The sequence below is a fragment of the Centropristis striata genome, chromosome 19, assembly GCF_030273125.1.
Source record: "Centropristis striata isolate RG_2023a ecotype Rhode Island chromosome 19, C.striata_1.0, whole genome shotgun sequence".
Lineage (NCBI taxonomy): Eukaryota > Metazoa > Chordata > Actinopteri > Perciformes > Serranidae > Centropristis > Centropristis striata.
This window is the reverse complement of record NC_081535.1, coordinates 10435984-10454132: the sequence shown is the minus strand read 5'-3', so window position 1 is coordinate 10454132 and position 18149 is coordinate 10435984. Positions and strand designations below refer to the sequence as shown.

The window sequence follows — 18149 nt, the reverse complement described above, 5'->3', positions numbered from 1 at the left end:
AAACCAGTCGAAAAAGTTTGGCTTGCATTAGTAGTAACAAAACTTAATACGACTTTAGGAGAGTGAGATAGAATTACAGCAGTCAAACTGGATTACATGCATTCATCATTTCTTATAAATCCCTCCTGCATTGGAATATAGCAGAAAATGGCTACACAGAATAATAAATACATTGAATTTAATTGTATTGTTGATAGTATAATCGTCATAGCTTTAAAATGCATCTATTCCAACAGCTTGAAAGTCTTGTTGTTGGACTTTCTTTTATGTGATGTGACACACTGACCTGACATTCTGTCTTTGTGGAGTTTCCTCTTGAATACATATTTACAATCCTAAATACAACCCATGAAAAACATTTAATCAGTGGGATGTTAAGATGTCAGGAGCATCTGTAATGTATCTTCTGCTACATCTCTGTGTCTTCTTAAATGGGAGGATAAACCTGTCAGTCTCTCTGAAGAACTAACTGGCTGTTAAGCTGCTGAGTGAAAGGCACCTAAACATATACATTTTGTTGCACTCATCGGGTCAAAGGCCTCAGACTGTGCACTTGAAAGACATATTTTATGCAGCCCACACTTCTCTCCCAGTCATAGCAGTGAACGCTTGTCACAACAGCTTGTTTTGATTTATTGAAAGAGTTGAACTCTTCACCCCCGACCCCATTCAAACCCAGCAGTATTTCCTTATGCACCTGGAACGAGCTCTTAACATGCCTGCCCAGGGGCTAAACTTTCATTTGGACCAGAAATACCTCACTTCTATATGAAAGGGAAAGGGAAAAGAAAATTATATGTGTAGCGAGTGTGCAGCAGTGCATCTATTGATGATTCGAAGAGGGAATTGTTATGAAGGAGCTGTCCCTTTTCATTTTGGGGTAAAAACATAAAGGAGAGCAACACGCTGCCCAGAGGGGATGGAGATATGAAGAGACAGAGGAAAACATGACTTGTGTGATTTGTGGCTTCCACCCTCTCTCTCTTACTCTCTTTTTGTGGAGTTATTGAATACTTTTTTTGTCTAACCAGAGTGGGGAGTTTTCTGGTCGGCCGTATGAATGAGCCTGTGTTGTTGGCCTTGCGCGGGGTATGTGTGAGAACATGCAGGATTCTGGGATGCCACAGAGCACCAGGTTGAGTTTTTAAACTTAAATAAGCTTTATTATATGTATATATTCAAACTTTATATTTGGCATCTTGGTGAGAATGCCAGCTCAAGAAGAATTTATTAAGAGTCAGGTTTCTGTCTGATATGGATATTTATGAAACTTCCTTTTTCAGTTTAGAAAAAATAAATCACATGCACACTTTCTGAAAGTTCTTCTTGTGTCTTGAGAATGAGAAATCCAGCAGTCTAGGTTTTGAGTATTTGCAAAGAAGCCAAAAATTTATTTTTGTGAGAATCAGCACCCATCGGTCTGCAGGCTGTCCTCACGTATGATGTCCTAAGGTAAAGTAATTTCCACTGACAAAGCAACATACATTAAAAACCTTGTCTTTAAAACGATTGTGATGTTTAAAACAATCTTTGTGACTAAGTCTACAACAACAGTCATCATGTGCCAACAATGTGTTGCAGTCTTGTCAGCAATGTCTCCAAGTCAGCCCTCTTCATGTCCCATTTCAGAGGATATCATATGAATCACACTGCAAAAGATTTCATAGGAAATCATACAAACCCCTTCATGGGAAGATGTTCCAGTCTGATCACAGAATTTAGCGTCTGGGATCATCAGACAGGATTTGGGGGGTTCCACTGTAGCCAGTGGATATACGAATATCTGGATCCTGTCTGTATTTACAGTCAAAGTAAATTATTCAATGCTTTTTGTGTGTGTTTTGGGTCCTGACAGATAACTACAAAGGAATGCAGATTAAAAAAAAGAACAAAAAGCTAGTGAAAAAGCTCAATTGAAAATGTCTGGATTCTATTTTGCTTTCCACACGCCTGTTTACCTGCATGCAACCAGTGGCCACTCAAACGTGATTGGGGAATTCTAATCAGACTACAAATGGAAGCCAAAGTCTTGTCCTGTTGCCTACAGACTGCATTCATACACAGATATCTGTTTATAGAGCCTAAAGAGTCTAAAACACACCAAATGTAGTGAAGTTCTTGTGCATTTTTTTATATTTACATCTTATCAGGCTCCAAAAACTTGATTATTTATCTTTAAGAATCCATCACTCATTTAAATTTCTTCATCCATATGACTTTCACAGTATTGCACAGACTTCATCGGCCCTGAAAACTTTGAGAGAAGAAAGGAAAATAAAGCTTTACGACACTTTGTTATGGTATTCTCTGATGCAGCAATAACAAAATAATGTTCCGCATTTAACACAAACTGGCTCAATTTTATATCACTCATGTTGAAATGTCTGTAGTAAGTTTTGTAACTTCTGTTTTACGTCACAAAGGTTCTGGAGCAAATGAGAGATTGTAATCACAAAAACATGATTTTCTGTTTTTGTTGAGGCTGTTTCAGATGCTTTACTTGGTGCAGATGTAAAAGTTGGCCATGGTTCGTGGAGAAGTATTTGCAGTGAGGCAGGGGACTTTCTGGAAAACTAAGAAAACACACTCCGGTTAACTAGTTAGTGAGAGATAGAGGAGAGAATGATTAGGGTTGAATGAGATGAACAGATGTCTGGTAATTGACAAAAAGAGATAAATGTAGTATTATAGGAACAAAATCTGTCCGACCAGGGAGATAAGGAGAAAGAATGATGTGTGGGGAGATAAGACAGTGAAAAACAGAGCCAACAGGCCTCTATCCTGTGGATCTGCTCTTAGTTATAATCGAGACCTAAATCACAGATGATCTGCAGGCCTCATTTGACATCTACAAGATCTCTTGCAGATTACTTAAACTAAATAGGCACAAAATTGCCCTCTAAGCCACATGTTTTAGATGGAAGCTCTGTGAGAAAACATCTGAGAAAAACTACGATGTGGAATGCTTTTTAAAAAGTGAGCGGCTCCCCCCTTGGTATCCTTTTTCTGGACCGAGACAGTTGAAAGGCTGAGCAGAGGCTCGCAGCAGGATACGAGGCTGGCAGGGGTACGCATGTTTTCAGAGGAAGCTGTCTTGAGGAAGCTGCAGGAATACATTTCGGCAAGGCTCGGACAGGCAAAAGCACACGTTCGTAGAAAAAGAAACACTGTTATGGATTCAGAACTCCTGCTGGTTGAACGAGCCGAATGACTGTGATCAAACCTCCAGTGCGTGACAGTCTGCATTTGATCTGAAGGATAACGTGTTCTTGGGTAGAAAACAATCCCAATTTTCTACTCAAGTTCCCTTTGGATTTATTGATGTTTAAACAATTTAAAACTTTTTTCCTCCTGTTTTAGAAAAATGGTTTTACCGCTGCCAGTCTGATCCTTCTGAACCCACAATGCATTCTTCAACTCTGCAACATGTGAAGCCTCATTCAGTCAGTGTGGTCCATCACAGGGATTCAACTACTTTTGTGACCTGTAAGACCTTAAACCAAAGCCTTGTCTACTTTAGGAGCCCCTTAGCACAAATTGCATTGTAGTATACCTAAATATCTATTATTATCCAGTATTTCATGAACAAAATGAAAAGAAAAGGTCATGCATTTAGTATGTTATTCTTCCAAACAGACTCTTGTGTACTGTGTCTTATAGTGATGCTGTTACATTCCAATTGTAGATTTCTATGTGGTAATAGCTAGAAGTGGGGGAAAAAATGACACAGCATAGTATCGCAATATTTTGCGTGCCAGCATAATATTGATTTATGGCCTTCAAGTATTGATATTTAGCGTCAGGATGTGCATTTTTTTGATGTTTCATGGTGATTTTCAAAGCGGTCATGTGACCTCTGACGTCATGCTATCTCAATGAAAATAGGCTCTCTGGGTTCCCACAAGTCTCCTCTCTACAAACATGACTGCCTCCATAGAACTGAGAATTTTCTCTTCTTTGACAAAACAATTCGTGATTGAATTTAATTTTGTGGACAAAAAATGCAGGTAAACAGTTAAATCACAATATATTGTATTGCGATACTCACCATTTTGCAAATACTCAAAATCACAAAAATATCGTATTGTGACTCAAGTATGGTGACAAAATCGTATCATGGGGCCTCTGCTGATTCTCACCTCTAGTCATAGCAAATTGAAGGAGAAAAATGTATTTTTGTAAAAGTATATCACATAATTGTGCATAGATATTAAGTGAACCCCGCAACCCAGTGATGTTTTTTTTCCAGATTTTCCTTGATTTTATTTTATTTTCCAGATAGTCCTTAACTTACTTGTGTGACAAATGCTCTCGTAAAAAAAAAGTAGCCAAATCTAACCTTAAGAAAGTGTCTTTATTCTTCATGTCTCATAAAAAATAAATAATTTGCAGGACATTAAATTCTGCGCTCCTATTCACCTCAACTGATTAGACATGAAGGACACAGGTAAGACCAACAGTCATGTGACAGATATTCAGTGAATCTTCAACTGAACTGCAGGTTGTTTACACAGAGCTGAGAGGAGAGGACAAGACAGGTTACATGTGAAGGCTTTTTTTTTAAATATAAAAGCTTTTTTTAATGTGTTTATTCATTCTACTTTTTACTTCACTACATGACAGCTACTATGAAAATCAAGATTTAACACAAACAGTATGTTGCTTTTATTTGGTACTTTTGCTGTCAACATGAAAAACTCAGCCAACCTGGGGTCAGGTGGGCAGTTAACCCCCCGCCTCCTTTTTATAAAAATCTCCTTTCACTTGGTTTTATAGTGAGAATATTCTCAGAGACAGTATTTCTTAGTAAAACGAGACATTCAGTGGCAGGGACATTCAGAGCTGGCATTGCTCCGGTTTACTTTGTCAAAAACTGCTCACTTTTACAGAATTCTCCGACTTTGATCACGGTTTCATACGACCACAGTGAATGAGCTGGTGTGTGCTCAAGCACCATAATTTCTTGGCAAGAAGAGCACAACTGAGAGAGTGTGGAGACTATTGCAGCCTGACAGATGTAATCCCTAACACGGCTCCAAAGTGCTGTGTGCCACCACAAATTTTGAGTGAGGGTTTATTTAAAAAACAACCTCACACCACAGGCCTCTTATGTGCTCTGCTTCTCATTTATTCTCAGCATAAATTCAAAGTTGCTCAGCACGATCTCCAGAGAACTTGTGCAGACAATTTAGCCGTTTCTTTTAACTCCGACAATAAACACGGTGAAACATAATTCATGTATAAGAAAAGACAAAGTAACTTAACTGTGGCCATGTTTAATGATCCATCTTTTTAATTTCCACAAGTGAACATAATTATACATTTTTCATGCAATTTTTACACATGAAGCTTTCTTTGTAAGCTAAACAAACCACCTCTCTAATCATCCGTGTCACATTCCCCCAAATACTATCCATAATAAAATTAACTTAGATACTTCTTAACAGAACATCAATTCTAAACGTTTGACTGGGGAAGTGACTCGTCCAGGAAGCCTCTAGATGATTCCTGGAGATAATAAATTATCTCAACAAGGTGTCCTGATATGTGAAAATTACAGATGAAGTGAAAGTGAAGAAAACCATTTCCTCTGCTACAGTAACAACTACCGTATGTTTAAAATGTCCAGATATATCATTTTTAGAGGCGAGAAATTCTCGGTTAATTTTCTTTAAACTTCATCAACAATTTGCACTCTGTCGACCTAGTCTCTCTGATTTAGCTTTGGAAATGGTTGGAATACCACTTCAAGCAGCCTCGGCTCCACTCCTGTTCTGTATAGCAGACTTTACATGGGCACCATGTCAAGATACAGTCTACGCCGTCTCAATGGAGAAGTGTTTTAGCCATAAACTGAAGGCCTTACAGGATACTCTTATCCTCAGCTATCACCGTCTGGCATCTGACGACTTAACATTCCTGTGTTGTTTTGCATGCTCTTTCCCTTTTGTCTCTCCCGTTTTTCTTCCCGTTTAAAATTCAGCTATTGACACGAGCACTCATTCTGCTCGGTCGTCTCTGCTGCCGTCTAGCTTGAATCGTCTTGTTTTTTCTCTGTTGTTTTGCATCCGCTTGTCTTCCCTCCATCTCTCCTTCAGCGGCCTGTGTCTGTTTGCGTTACAGCGATCGCTATCAATCTGACAATAAAGGAGTGACCTATTGAATTCAGCCTGTCCGTGAACTGTGCGTCTCACTATGGCTGAGAGAAATAGAAAGAGAAATGTTTTGGTGGTGGTTGAGATGTTAGCATTCTTTGGCTCGACATGAGAACGGTTTATTTCATGGAACAGAGGTGTATTTGTGCTTTTGGCTCGCTGGTTTGTGTCTTTCAAATTCACACAGCCATATCACAGCTGTCTTTTATTCTCATATCAGCGCAATCTTACATTAAGAACCAAATCCTGGGGGAGTTTGAATTGAAAAACTGTCTGATTCTTTTGAGAAGTTGTCAAGAATATCTTCAGTTGAAGAGATGCCAATAACTCTAATGACCATTTGTGGACTTTGAGAAGTCATAACAGATGGTGAAATGCATTTTATGGTTTGAAATCCCATCATTGTGACATGGATATTAAACACATTTATCTTCCAAATGTTTCCTTTGGCAATTTAATGAAAAATAATGCCCCATTCGATACTTTTTCTGTTTTCTCAAGGTTTCAATTTATAAAAGAGAGGCAAAATTTGAACCATCAATTATACCGAATAACACTTTTTTTTTTAACATAATATCAATAAAACGTCCAGTATCCCAAATAAAGATTGATAAACATGATACAATTTTGAATAAATAGCACAAAATATCATGTAACACTTAGGAGTCATCTGTGAATACACACATCTTTGAGTTCAAGTTTAATTTATTGTTACAAATAGTATAGTTTTTGCTGCTGTATTAATGTGTTTGAATAGTCAAACGATATTCTTTTACTAACTTGAACGAACCAATAATACAAATAATAGACTCCAAAAAAGTTGTGACACTGTGTAAAAGGTAAATGAAAAACAGAAAGCATCAAATTCAGAATCTATCTTTTACAAATAACAAAAATGTCAGTGTGGATGTAAACATTATTGTCTTTTAACAGTTTTTAATTGAACATTATGCCAAAAAAGATTAGTAAATCATTGCAATATGGTTCAATTTTATTTAAAACAATGTCACCGGAAGTTTGGAGACAATCAAGTTAGAGGGTAGGAACAAATTACAAAAGTATGTAGTTGTATGGGTTGGAGGACTTGCAAATTACAACTAGTACCATGCTACTGGGGCAGATGTGGCCCAGTTGGTAGAGCGGCCATCCATCAACCGGATGCCGGAGGTTCGATCCCCGACCATGGCAGCCTACATGTCGAAGTATCCTTGGGCAACATACTGAACCCCAAATGGCTCCCGATGCTGCGTTCATTGGTTTGTGAATGAATTTCCAATAGTGGCAGGTGGCACCAGTGTGCCCTGGCAGCCTCGGCCACCAGTATGAATGTGTGTGTGGATGGGTGAATGAGCGCAGTCTGTAGTGTAAAGCGCTTTGGATAAAAGCGCTATATAAATGCAGTCCATTTACCTTTTACCATGCATGTTGGTTATAGACATATAGACATTTACAATGTGTTAAACAAAGAAAATAATGAATGCACAATAAGATGGCAAAATGGAACCAAAATACCTGTAAACAGGGTTAAAACAAATCTATAGATGATTAATTCAGCAATGACAGATACTGCAAATGTTTTCCATCCATGATCTGGTCTATTGTCTCAGGGTCTGCTCAAAAACTTAGATTTGAAGTTTTCATTGACTGAAGGAAATGATGACATCATCTTCAGAAACAAGGCCCATACAGTAAGTCATTAATGACCAAGCAGCAGAAGCACTAAAACAACATGTGGAGGTTTATTTTGGCTCAGTCGGTAGTTTAGACCTTAAACTGGACTTCTCTGCTTCTACATCAGTCTATGTTTTTCTTATATCATGATACACATGAGTGTGCTAAATCATATGTTCTGTTTTTAATGTGTACCGTTTATTTTATGAGATAGAATACAGAGAAGGGAGGATTAAGAGATGCAACAGATTGCAGCTAAAATTTAATGTGCTGTATAGGTTTTAACCAATGATAGTGCAGGATTTCTGGCCTTCCAGGCTGAATTGTGGGCCCGTATGCAGACACATTTACCCAAACATATCTCGGTTTTGGCTACCGACTTTCTCTTCTCTGCTATTATATAAAGAGTATCCTTATCCTGCAGGGAATTTGGATCAAAATGGCAACATATAGTTGCAAGTAACATCATACTAAATTGATTCCAGGCGAAAACATCCATTTTTGAAGCCATTTTTCCATGGCCCATCCAGTGGTAAAGAATCTTGGTGCCTGCTAGGATGAATATTATATTAACATTAAGAGACTCTTAGGTCTCAACACCACAAGTTGGCTCCGTAACATAAATTATCAAAGTTCTACTTAAAAAAACAACATTAGCTGCTGCTATCCAGTAATTGAATTGTGGTTAAGACGTCTTTACATAAAACACTTAGTGCTTCTCTGCTGCATTCCTGTCTTCCCCGTCACTTTCGAACATTTTGAGCAGTGTGGCTCTGGGGATACTACTGTCAGCAGGTCGGTGGGTTCACCACTTTCGTCCATAATTATTTCCTCCATCTACTTGATGGATTTGATTTTTTTTTTTATGTTCATGGTCCTGAGAGGACGAATCCTACTAACGTTGCTGATCCCCTGACTTTTCCTCTCTCATGGGGCTTCTAAACCTCTTACCACGTCACTTCTGGTTTAGTAGAGGGGAGATGGTGGAGGACAGGGGAAGGTAAAAGGTCAACTCTGTGTAGCCGTGTTTCCACTGAGTTCATTTTGAAAAGCGGCTGAGTGTTTTGTCTAAGCTCACTAGTTAGTTCCCTTTGGCCTCTCTTCCCAAACAGGTACTTTTGTAGCGGCTAACCAACGGAGTTTAATGTGATGTAAATAGTTTTGCGACACTTATGTGATTATTCAGCGACAATTTTGACCGTGACGTCAGTGAAGCAACGCTGACAGTCAACCCACTTGTTGAAAAGTACCTACCCGAGACAGGTACTTTCTGAGCCGCTACCTTAGCCGCTAACCAGTGAAGTTGGGCAGATCATGGGCGGATCCTCTCTATTAAGCCACACCCATAGCGGCTCACGAGAGGGAAAAGTACCTAATAGAAAAAAACGACTTATGCCACAAAGCAGTGGTGTTCACCATCTAAAAGCTGGACCGTTAAGTTTAATTAACTATGGGGACTAGCATCATCACACATGAATACAATTGGGCTGATTTGATCCACAAGAGTCTCAATTTTCCACCCAATTTGATGCAATCCCAAAAATGTTTAGGGATGCAGAAATATTCAAATACATTGTTCTAGAGGGTTGCCAGTTAAAACAACTCTAAATTGCCCATAGGTGTGAATGAGAGCGTGTGAACCCACGCTCTCGCCAAATGTCAGCTGGGATCGACTTCAGCCCCTCGTGACCTGAGTGTGGATAATCGGTTAAGGATAACGAATGAATGAATAAACTGTATTTTTTGCCTCAAACTGTATGTGATTAGCATAAAGTGGTGGACTTGTGGGTACACATAGGACCCCTTTCCATTGAGATATGTTGAGGTCAAAGGTCAAGGGTCCCCCGTTGAAAATGGCCATGCCAGTTTTCCTATCACCAAACTTTTGCTTAACTTTGCAGCAATATTTAGCTCCCTTCCTGACAAGCTAGCATGACATGGATTAAACGAGCTAATGGATTCCTTGGGTCGTCTAGTTTTCATATGATATCTTCACTCTAGCTGAGCTCACTACAGCCTCTGAAAGATAGTATGTTGGCCGGGTCTGCATGGGGTCATCGGATCGTTATGAGGTTAAAAAGACATAAAATATCCAGTAATTAAAATGTCTTAAATGCAACTGAATGCTTTGGACATTTTAATGTCCATTTTACCACAAATTATTAAAGCATGACGAAGTAAAGACTGATGGACTCCATTACAATGCTACCACATGTAATTACTCTCAGCAAGCTCGACAGCATTTAATCATATTGTCTCTGTTTTGAGATCAACAGTGTCCTGTTCTTTTCAAGCAAATTGCACTTGACTGATAATGGATGAGGTTTAAATGTAATACAGGGAGGAATTGACTGTCCATCAAAGACATAAAACAGTATGATTCACCCAGGGATAACAAGAAGTGCTATGTAAGCAGAGCCTGTTTTTCCAGACACTTGATATGTGTGTTAATATAGAGCTGGCATTGTTTGCAAAACACCAGGATGGCTGTGTGATCTTTATGCCAGTGGATAACCAATAATTTTCCTGTTATTTGTCTCTGACATGACTGTCACTTTTATGGATGGCTGCGTCTCCTTGACTGCTGAAGACACTGAGGTTTTACTCGCCTGCTAGCAGCCCACTCAGCCAAAACTGATTTTCCAGTAAAATATTTGGCTGCTTCGGACTTCCGATGCCCTAGAAATGTCAAATCCTAAACTTCAGTCTATTATTTATTTTTGACAATAGTTTAAATAGCTTGACTCTTTCTTTGTTACGGCTTTCTTTCTGCCTGTGTAATTTATGCTCGATTGATGCTCCTAAAACCACTGTAGTGTTAAATATCTACACAAGAATAGAAAGATAAAAAATTGGCCAGTTGCGAGGTATATTCAAGCCAAGCTTTTTCGGCTTTATGTCATTGGTAATAAAAGTTACTTCCAGGAAGTAGCTAATACGGCACACTGCAGGCTAAAGAAAGTATCAAGACACCTCACTGTCATCTTCTTCAATAAAAGGCTTCATTCAGGTCTTAGCAGTGGTGATAATGGGCTGCTGGGGCCAGCTGACTAGTAGGGAACATGTACATAAACAGTTAGCCGTGGCTGTATGGGGCAGAATGGCCTCAGTGCTGCCTGTAGCGTTTGTTTATCCAGCATGCTGTAATGTTATGAGAACTGCAGCTCGGGCTGGTTACAAGTTGTAATGTAAATATTGATGTGTATGGAAAAGGAACCCTATTTAAGGCTTACCATATGTTCTAATAATTTGAGCCGCTGATTGTGGAGACCTGATGTCTTTCGGAGGACGTATACCGCCATGGTTCTCAGCTGGTGTTCCTCTGACTGAGTACAGGTGTGCAGAAAGGTTTCATTCAGGCTGAATACAGATCTGTTTTCTAACCTACAGCTCTTTCAAATGGTCTTTGGCATTTAGTACTTATGTTGTCAAACAGGAACAATAATGTAAAAATCAGTGTTCGTCATGCTGATTACAGGCAAGACCGTAACACAATAGTGCACTCAGGGCAGTAAAGATAACAAAAACTGCTATTTATTCATCCCATGTCATGCCAAACTTTAGTCGATAATAGCATGCCAGACATAGGATTATTTTGCAGAGGCTCTGGTTGAAAAATGAGACCAAACCTTTCCATGGTTGTCAGTTTTTGAGCCATGACAAAGGCCAAAATGTTCAACAGACTAAATAAGGTTTCTTTTTAGCATTCAGTGTATGTAATTCCTGTTGGCAAGCACATTGTCTTGCATGTTGACCAAAAAAATTGCCCAGTTTATTGGCACCGTTAAGTGAGGAGGTAACTGGCTGTAACTGTCTTACCTTGGCATGTAAATGAGGAAAAAATTCTTAGCACAATCGATTTCATGGTGGCAACAGCCCATCAGCTGTCATATTTGAATTATTGAGCTCTATCTCCAAATATGGCATTCATCTACAACAATTTTTCTTACTTTTGTGGGAAACATAATGACGCTTTATTATGCTTGTAATTACAGAAGCCCTGAAAGGCTGATAGTATCTCATACGTACGGGATAAACTTAGATTTTGGCTGGAAAAACTTATACTTTGCAGCATAAACAAAATGTTTAACCTTTTTAGCTACAAATGTCTGTAAAACATAATGACTGTGCATAGGTGCCGACTTTGGTTTAACAGTGTAAATATGAGGTCTGATGGAATCATATTGTGAATATAGACTATTTTGGCCAACAATGGCCGAAAAAAAAAACAATTTCACCTTACCTTTCAGGGCTTCCGTATATAACGGCATAACAAGGAAATATTTGTTTTCCCTGATGTGTGCAAGATAGACTGTGGTCTTCCATGCTGAAAGATATTTTCAATTTTAATAAAAGCCACAATCTTTCCCTCACTTTGACCAAATATTTAAGGAGCCTTAACCTAACAACACGTAGGACATGAACTCTGCTCTGCGGTGGAAAAAGTGGTGTGCTTTGTACACTCAGTTTGCCACAAAGTCCCACTGCACCACCTCCTCTTACAGCTTCTGTGGAGCATATAAAACTGCTCCTGGATCCAGGCAGCAATTGTGTTACCTCCAAACGCTAGACACTTATAGACAGTTATAGAAGCTGTCACTTCATAGAAAAGTTCAGTAAACATATAAAAGCTCTGTAAGTTTCTATAAGCGTGACGTGAGCTAATCTGTGACCCCTCTAACGGAGCGGTGCCATGTATGAGTGTCGCAGCATGTAGGGAGCGAGCTGTGAATGAGAGCTTTCAGGTCTGTCCCTGCTCTTTATCTCTACCATCTCTCCTGTCTCAGTGCTGCTGGAAAGACATACAGTCTACATATTGTGCATTGATGTACATATTTTTGGCACATTTCATAGATTTAAAATGTATGAAATTGGCCTAAATAAATAATCTGTGGAAATATATGTCAGATGTCACAGATGTCACTCCAGAAGTGTGTTTCTTAAACGGTGGGTTGGGCCTGTTCGCCGTCAGAGCCTGAATAGATATGACTGCTTTATTTCTTGCGGAATTAAAGCAACACTTGGGTGACAAAGAAGAGTTGTACCTTGAAAGGATAGTACTTTTTTTCAAGTGGGGTTGTATGAGATACTATAGTCAGTGTATAACTAACAGTTGATGGCGGTCTGCACACCAAGTTTGAGAAGCAGGCAGTGAAGCTAAACAATGTACTGCTGCCAATGGAGGCAGCAGAAAATCGTATTTTAACCAACAAAAAAAAAAATCAATATTGGTTTTATTTGACGCTATATTTATCATATTTTTGCTTCTTTACCTTGACGTCAGACAACCCTTTGTTACAGGGAACTGTAATCGTTTCTTATCATCTCTTCAAAGCCACCAGACTCGTTTGACAAAAACAGGAATTTTACCTTGTAGACCACTGGAGTTGCTAGTCAATTGCTGTCTCGATTAGTTAGTTTGTCTGTGTTATTGCATGACTTGTGTTTTAAATGGATCGTTCAGATGCACCAACGTCACACAATAACACAAAAATGAATTAATCAAGGCATTGGTAGACCAGTAACTCCTACTGCAGCGATGGAAAAAATTATTAGACCAACCTTATTTCCTTCGATTTCTTGTTCATTTTAATGCCTGGTACAACTAAAGATACATTTGTTTGAACAAGTATAATTATAACAATCATAACAATAGCTCAGAAGAGTTAAATTCAAGAGCTGATATCAAGCCATTTTTCATTATTTTTTTGATAATGATTTTGGTTAATATATATCTATTTTTGTTGTTATCATTATATTTGTCCAAACAAATGTACAGTTAGTTGTACCAGACATTAAAATGAACAAGAAATTGAAGAAAACAAGGTTGGTCTAATATTTTTTCCATGACTGTATCTGCAAGTTAAAATGACGTTAAAATTATGTTTTTATCAAAGGAGTCTGGTGGCTTTGAAGACAACATTTGAAAAGATCTGTTTTATGGTAAGGTGATAATGGGAAAATATGTTTAATATAGCGTACACTTACAATGATATTGTCTTTTATGGAGGTGGCTGAAACAGGTTTGCTGCTGACCCCATCCACATTGCTTAACATCCATCAGTACTCATGCAGCTTCTCCAAACTGGGAGCGTACAGATACCATAGTACAGAGTGTACAGAGCCATATGTCATGGGGAATACACTCAATTTGGATTAATATTTCATGCAACCCCACTTAAAAAAAACAGAACTCTCCCTTTAATGTGGAAAACACTAATACGTTTAAGTACATTAAAATGATTAAAGTGACAGGAAAAAGTGGAGAGTAAAATTATACTCTTTAAGAATGTCAAATTATGAAAGAACAATTAAAAAAAAAACTATTTAGAGCTGCGGTACAAAGTAATGCTTTATTTAGATTTGCCGTGACACTGCCAATAACCAGAAAAACTGATTGTGATGTTGTGAGTCAACATGTAACCAAAGCAATGCAGTGAAAACATCTGCGAATCCAGTGTGGCAGAACCAAACTTAACACAGCGCAGAAGAATGCTACAATGTTTACGAGTTTGCTCCACAGCGTGAGCATTTTTACAAGTATCATGTGTGTTTTGTTCTGAAGCAAATATGGAAGTATTAAAGTAGAAGAGTAAATATGGAAGTCGTTTTTCTGTGTGCAGTGAGTCACTGTAGACCCAGATGCATTTGGTGTGGATCCGATATGTTAATCATGAAATGTAGACCCTATCTAGGGACACTGGGATATAGAATATAGAATACGAGTCATTTTAAGTTTATGTTACATTTTTCTCTCTTTTTCACAGAATTATAGGATAATGTATTACTTGGTGGTACCAATTATTAGCAGTATAAGAGAGGCAGTTGTCACAAATCACTTGGTATGTTTAGGCCCCAAATTTCATGCCATTTGCCAAAGGCAACATCATACATGAGGCCTAATTTCAGGAAAATGCAGCCCTTCTGAAACATAATTTTCTGTTCCTACTTTCTGCGTTTTTCCGGGGCATCAATCATTTTTAATCAAAGGTGTCTGAATTTAATTTTTGTTTGTAATTCCATGACTTCTGTGCTCGAGCAGGTTCTTTTTTTTTTCCATGTATGAAACATGTTCTTGTTGAGGCGGACTGGTAGCTATAAAAATGTTTGAAGCACAGAGGTTGCTTCAAAGTCATCCTTCCTCTTTTTTTAAATGTCAAATTTCAATAACAGATGTTCAAAAAAATAGGTTATCTCCAAAAAGTGTGTGGAAATTGAAGATGAAGGTTTAATCTATGATTTTCTATGAAATGACTTAAGGACACTCAGGCTGCTCCAACAATGGAAAAGCATATTTGGTGGTTTATCCACTATTAAGGTGAATTTGTGTGTTTATATGATGCTGCTCATTAAAAAAAGCTTATTCTAAATTTTAGATTTGGGACTTTTTATGAGGGGAGTGTGAGGCGGGGGTCGTGCCATATGGTTATTTAAATATCTTCTCCAGTCTCAAGCATATAATAGCACTATTTCCAACGAACACTTGGTCCTCAGAAACACATTGAGTCCTTTGGGGGACATGTCAGAATTGATGGTTTACCTCCTATTAGAATTTGCGTGTGTATACGTATTTGTATGCGTGTGTGTCCCTTTGAAGTTCTGAAGTCCGCCCACCCTTCTGTGGCCCTACATTGTGCCGAACAGCTCCATTTGTCCCACCTTAATCCCCTGACGTAAACTCACATAAATCACACTGAGTTGTTTCTAAACGTGGGCAGGCTGGGAAACTCAGTCTCTCAGTCTCTCTGTCTGCTTTCCAAACTCCCATGGAGGGTTTAAGAGCTGCTGGGTATTCATTTAACTGACCACCTGTATTGATAATGATTTCAGCTCAAAGCAGAAAATAAATGCATGGAACTTTTTGCGTGGTAGCGGTTGATTGTCCTCCCACATGGGCTCTTAGATGATTTAGAGCCATGCTTAAAGGATATAAAGGCATCCTCATTCGGAAAATGATAAAATCAGAAAACCAAATACAAAATAAAAGCATGTTCAAAGCTTTTTTTTTTTTTGGAACTCATATTTCAAATATTCCATTCCATACATACAATACAATTTTACATTTTTACCTTACACTTCACACATTTACAGCTGCTTGATATCCACTTCACTATATACCTTCACATGTAAAATGAGACAAAATACACAAATAAGTAGAAAACAAAAAGAAGAAGAAACAAAAAATTAATTAACAAAATAAATAAAAAGTAATAATAAATAAGACAGAAGTACGCTTTTCTTATTGCATTAACAAACTCATTACAGGGCTCCATCTCTTTATAAATGATGAAGGGAATGGTCTTTGAAGGCAAGGCAAGTTTATTTGTATAGCACCTTTCAACAACAGAGCATTTCAAAGTGTTTTACACAAAACATTGAAAACATTTAAAGAGACATATATAAGATGATATTCAATATAAACATACTAAAGACTAAAGCAGGCAGATAAAATATTTAGGAAAAAATATATAGAATATATAGACATTCAAATGTAAAATTTTAAAATTGAAAGCTAGCTGATAAAATATATTTTTTTAAATATCAAATTCTCAACTCATAACGCTAAACGAGAGGAGTCACTAAATCTATTCTCTACTCATATCACAAACGAGAGGAGTCCTTTATTCTATTCTCTACTCATAACGCTAAACGAGAGGAGTCCCTTATTTAATTCCCTACTCATATTGCTAAATGAGAGGAGTCCCTTAATCTATTCTCTACTCATAATGCTAAACGAGAGGAGTCCCTTCTTTAATTCCCTACTCATATTGCTAAATGAGAGGAGTCTCTTATTCTATTCTCTACTCATAACGCTAAACGAGAGGAGTCCTTTAATCTATTCTCTAGAGCCTTATTGCATATGTAATTTGTTCCATCTCATTCAGTTTCTATACTTTTTTTTAACCATATATTATATGTTGGTGCTTCCAGTTTCAACCATTTTATCGTGATACACTTAATAGCAGCCCCCAAAGGGATTTGTAACAGATAGATTTTGGCTCTTCCCTCAAAACCTTTTGGGATTGAACCAAGGAGGACTACCCTTCGGGTCATTCGGGATATTTTGGTGAAACACCTCTCTTAGGGTGTCTATGCTCAAGCTTTTTTTAAAAATCCATCAAGTTTTATTCTAGTGGGACATTGACTGGCATTTACCAAGCAGACTAGTTTCTAAAATTACATTCTGTGAACTAGACCGGATCAAATGTTGACATTGCACTTTTCAGTTTTACCCCCTCAGTCCTCTTCCATGTCTATTTCTCACTGAGACACAGTTTTATCCAGCCCTTATGAGTTCTAGAGATGGGGCAGCATGATGGCACCCATAGTGCACCGAGGCCAACCTCTCTCTATCGATGGCTCTGGGCCAGATTAAAGTGCCGGGGCTCATTGTTTACACAGCGCTGTGGTACCACGGCTGAGCAGGCCCAAACAATGTGCCCCTGCTCCCCCTTGTCAGAGCGAGGGGAAGAATGGAGACCTCTTGACATGGCAACCTGAAGCCTCAATGCCCCCACTTCACGTAGCTGAGAGGGTCAGAGAGAGAGAGAGAGGGATAGAGAGAGAGAGAGGGGAAGAGGGGAAGTTAGAGATAAGGAAGGAGGGGGGGGGGGGGGGGGGTGGCAGATGTGAGAAATGAAACAAAGGATCGTCCAAGAAAAGAGAGGAGCAGAGGAAAAAGGTGAGGAGAGGCGATGATGAATGGAAAGGATGTAAAACAGGAGGTGCAGAAGAAGAAGAAATGGGATGCAAAGAAAAGTCGAGCACTCAAGCGTTCAGGAGGCAGCAGGAGTGTGAAAGGATGTGAGGAGAAACATGGCAGGAAATAATAACGTTTGTTTCCTTGCCAAGGCTAAGATGAGAAGATCGATACTGTTGATACCACTTTCATATCAAGTGGTACGAGCTTAGCCTGAGGACTGAGAGCAGGGCGAATCTAGCCTGTCTCAAGTCCAAAATTATATTTATTGACAACTCATAAGCTCACTCTAACACATTGCTAATGCTTATACTAAGCCATCGTTTGCATGGTTGCAGGAGAGTTCAGTCTGTTTGTTTCAATTCTTGATCAGTAGGCATTGAAGAGGAATAAATTTCCCCAATAATTGAACATACATATGCATGAACCAGTAAATGGACAGGTGAAGAAAGTTACCAGTCACATGATTGTTTCATAGGTAAATAATGGTTAATCAACCTCCACTAATCATGTTATTCATCAATTCTAAGGACTTACCAGGTCACCACTTGATCTGAAGGGCCACAAACACGATGCAGTCATGTAAATAATGCTTCTTTTATGATGATTACAACATTTTGAAA

The 18149-nt window shown here is 38.5% G+C and overlaps 1 protein-coding gene across 1 annotated transcript in view; it reads left to right on the top strand.

Moving 5' to 3' along the window:
* trabd2a (TraB domain containing 2A) overlaps positions 1-18149 on the top strand; it is an 80400-nt gene that overhangs the window by 50611 nt on the left and 11640 nt on the right. The gene's annotated exons all lie outside the window — the stretch shown is intronic.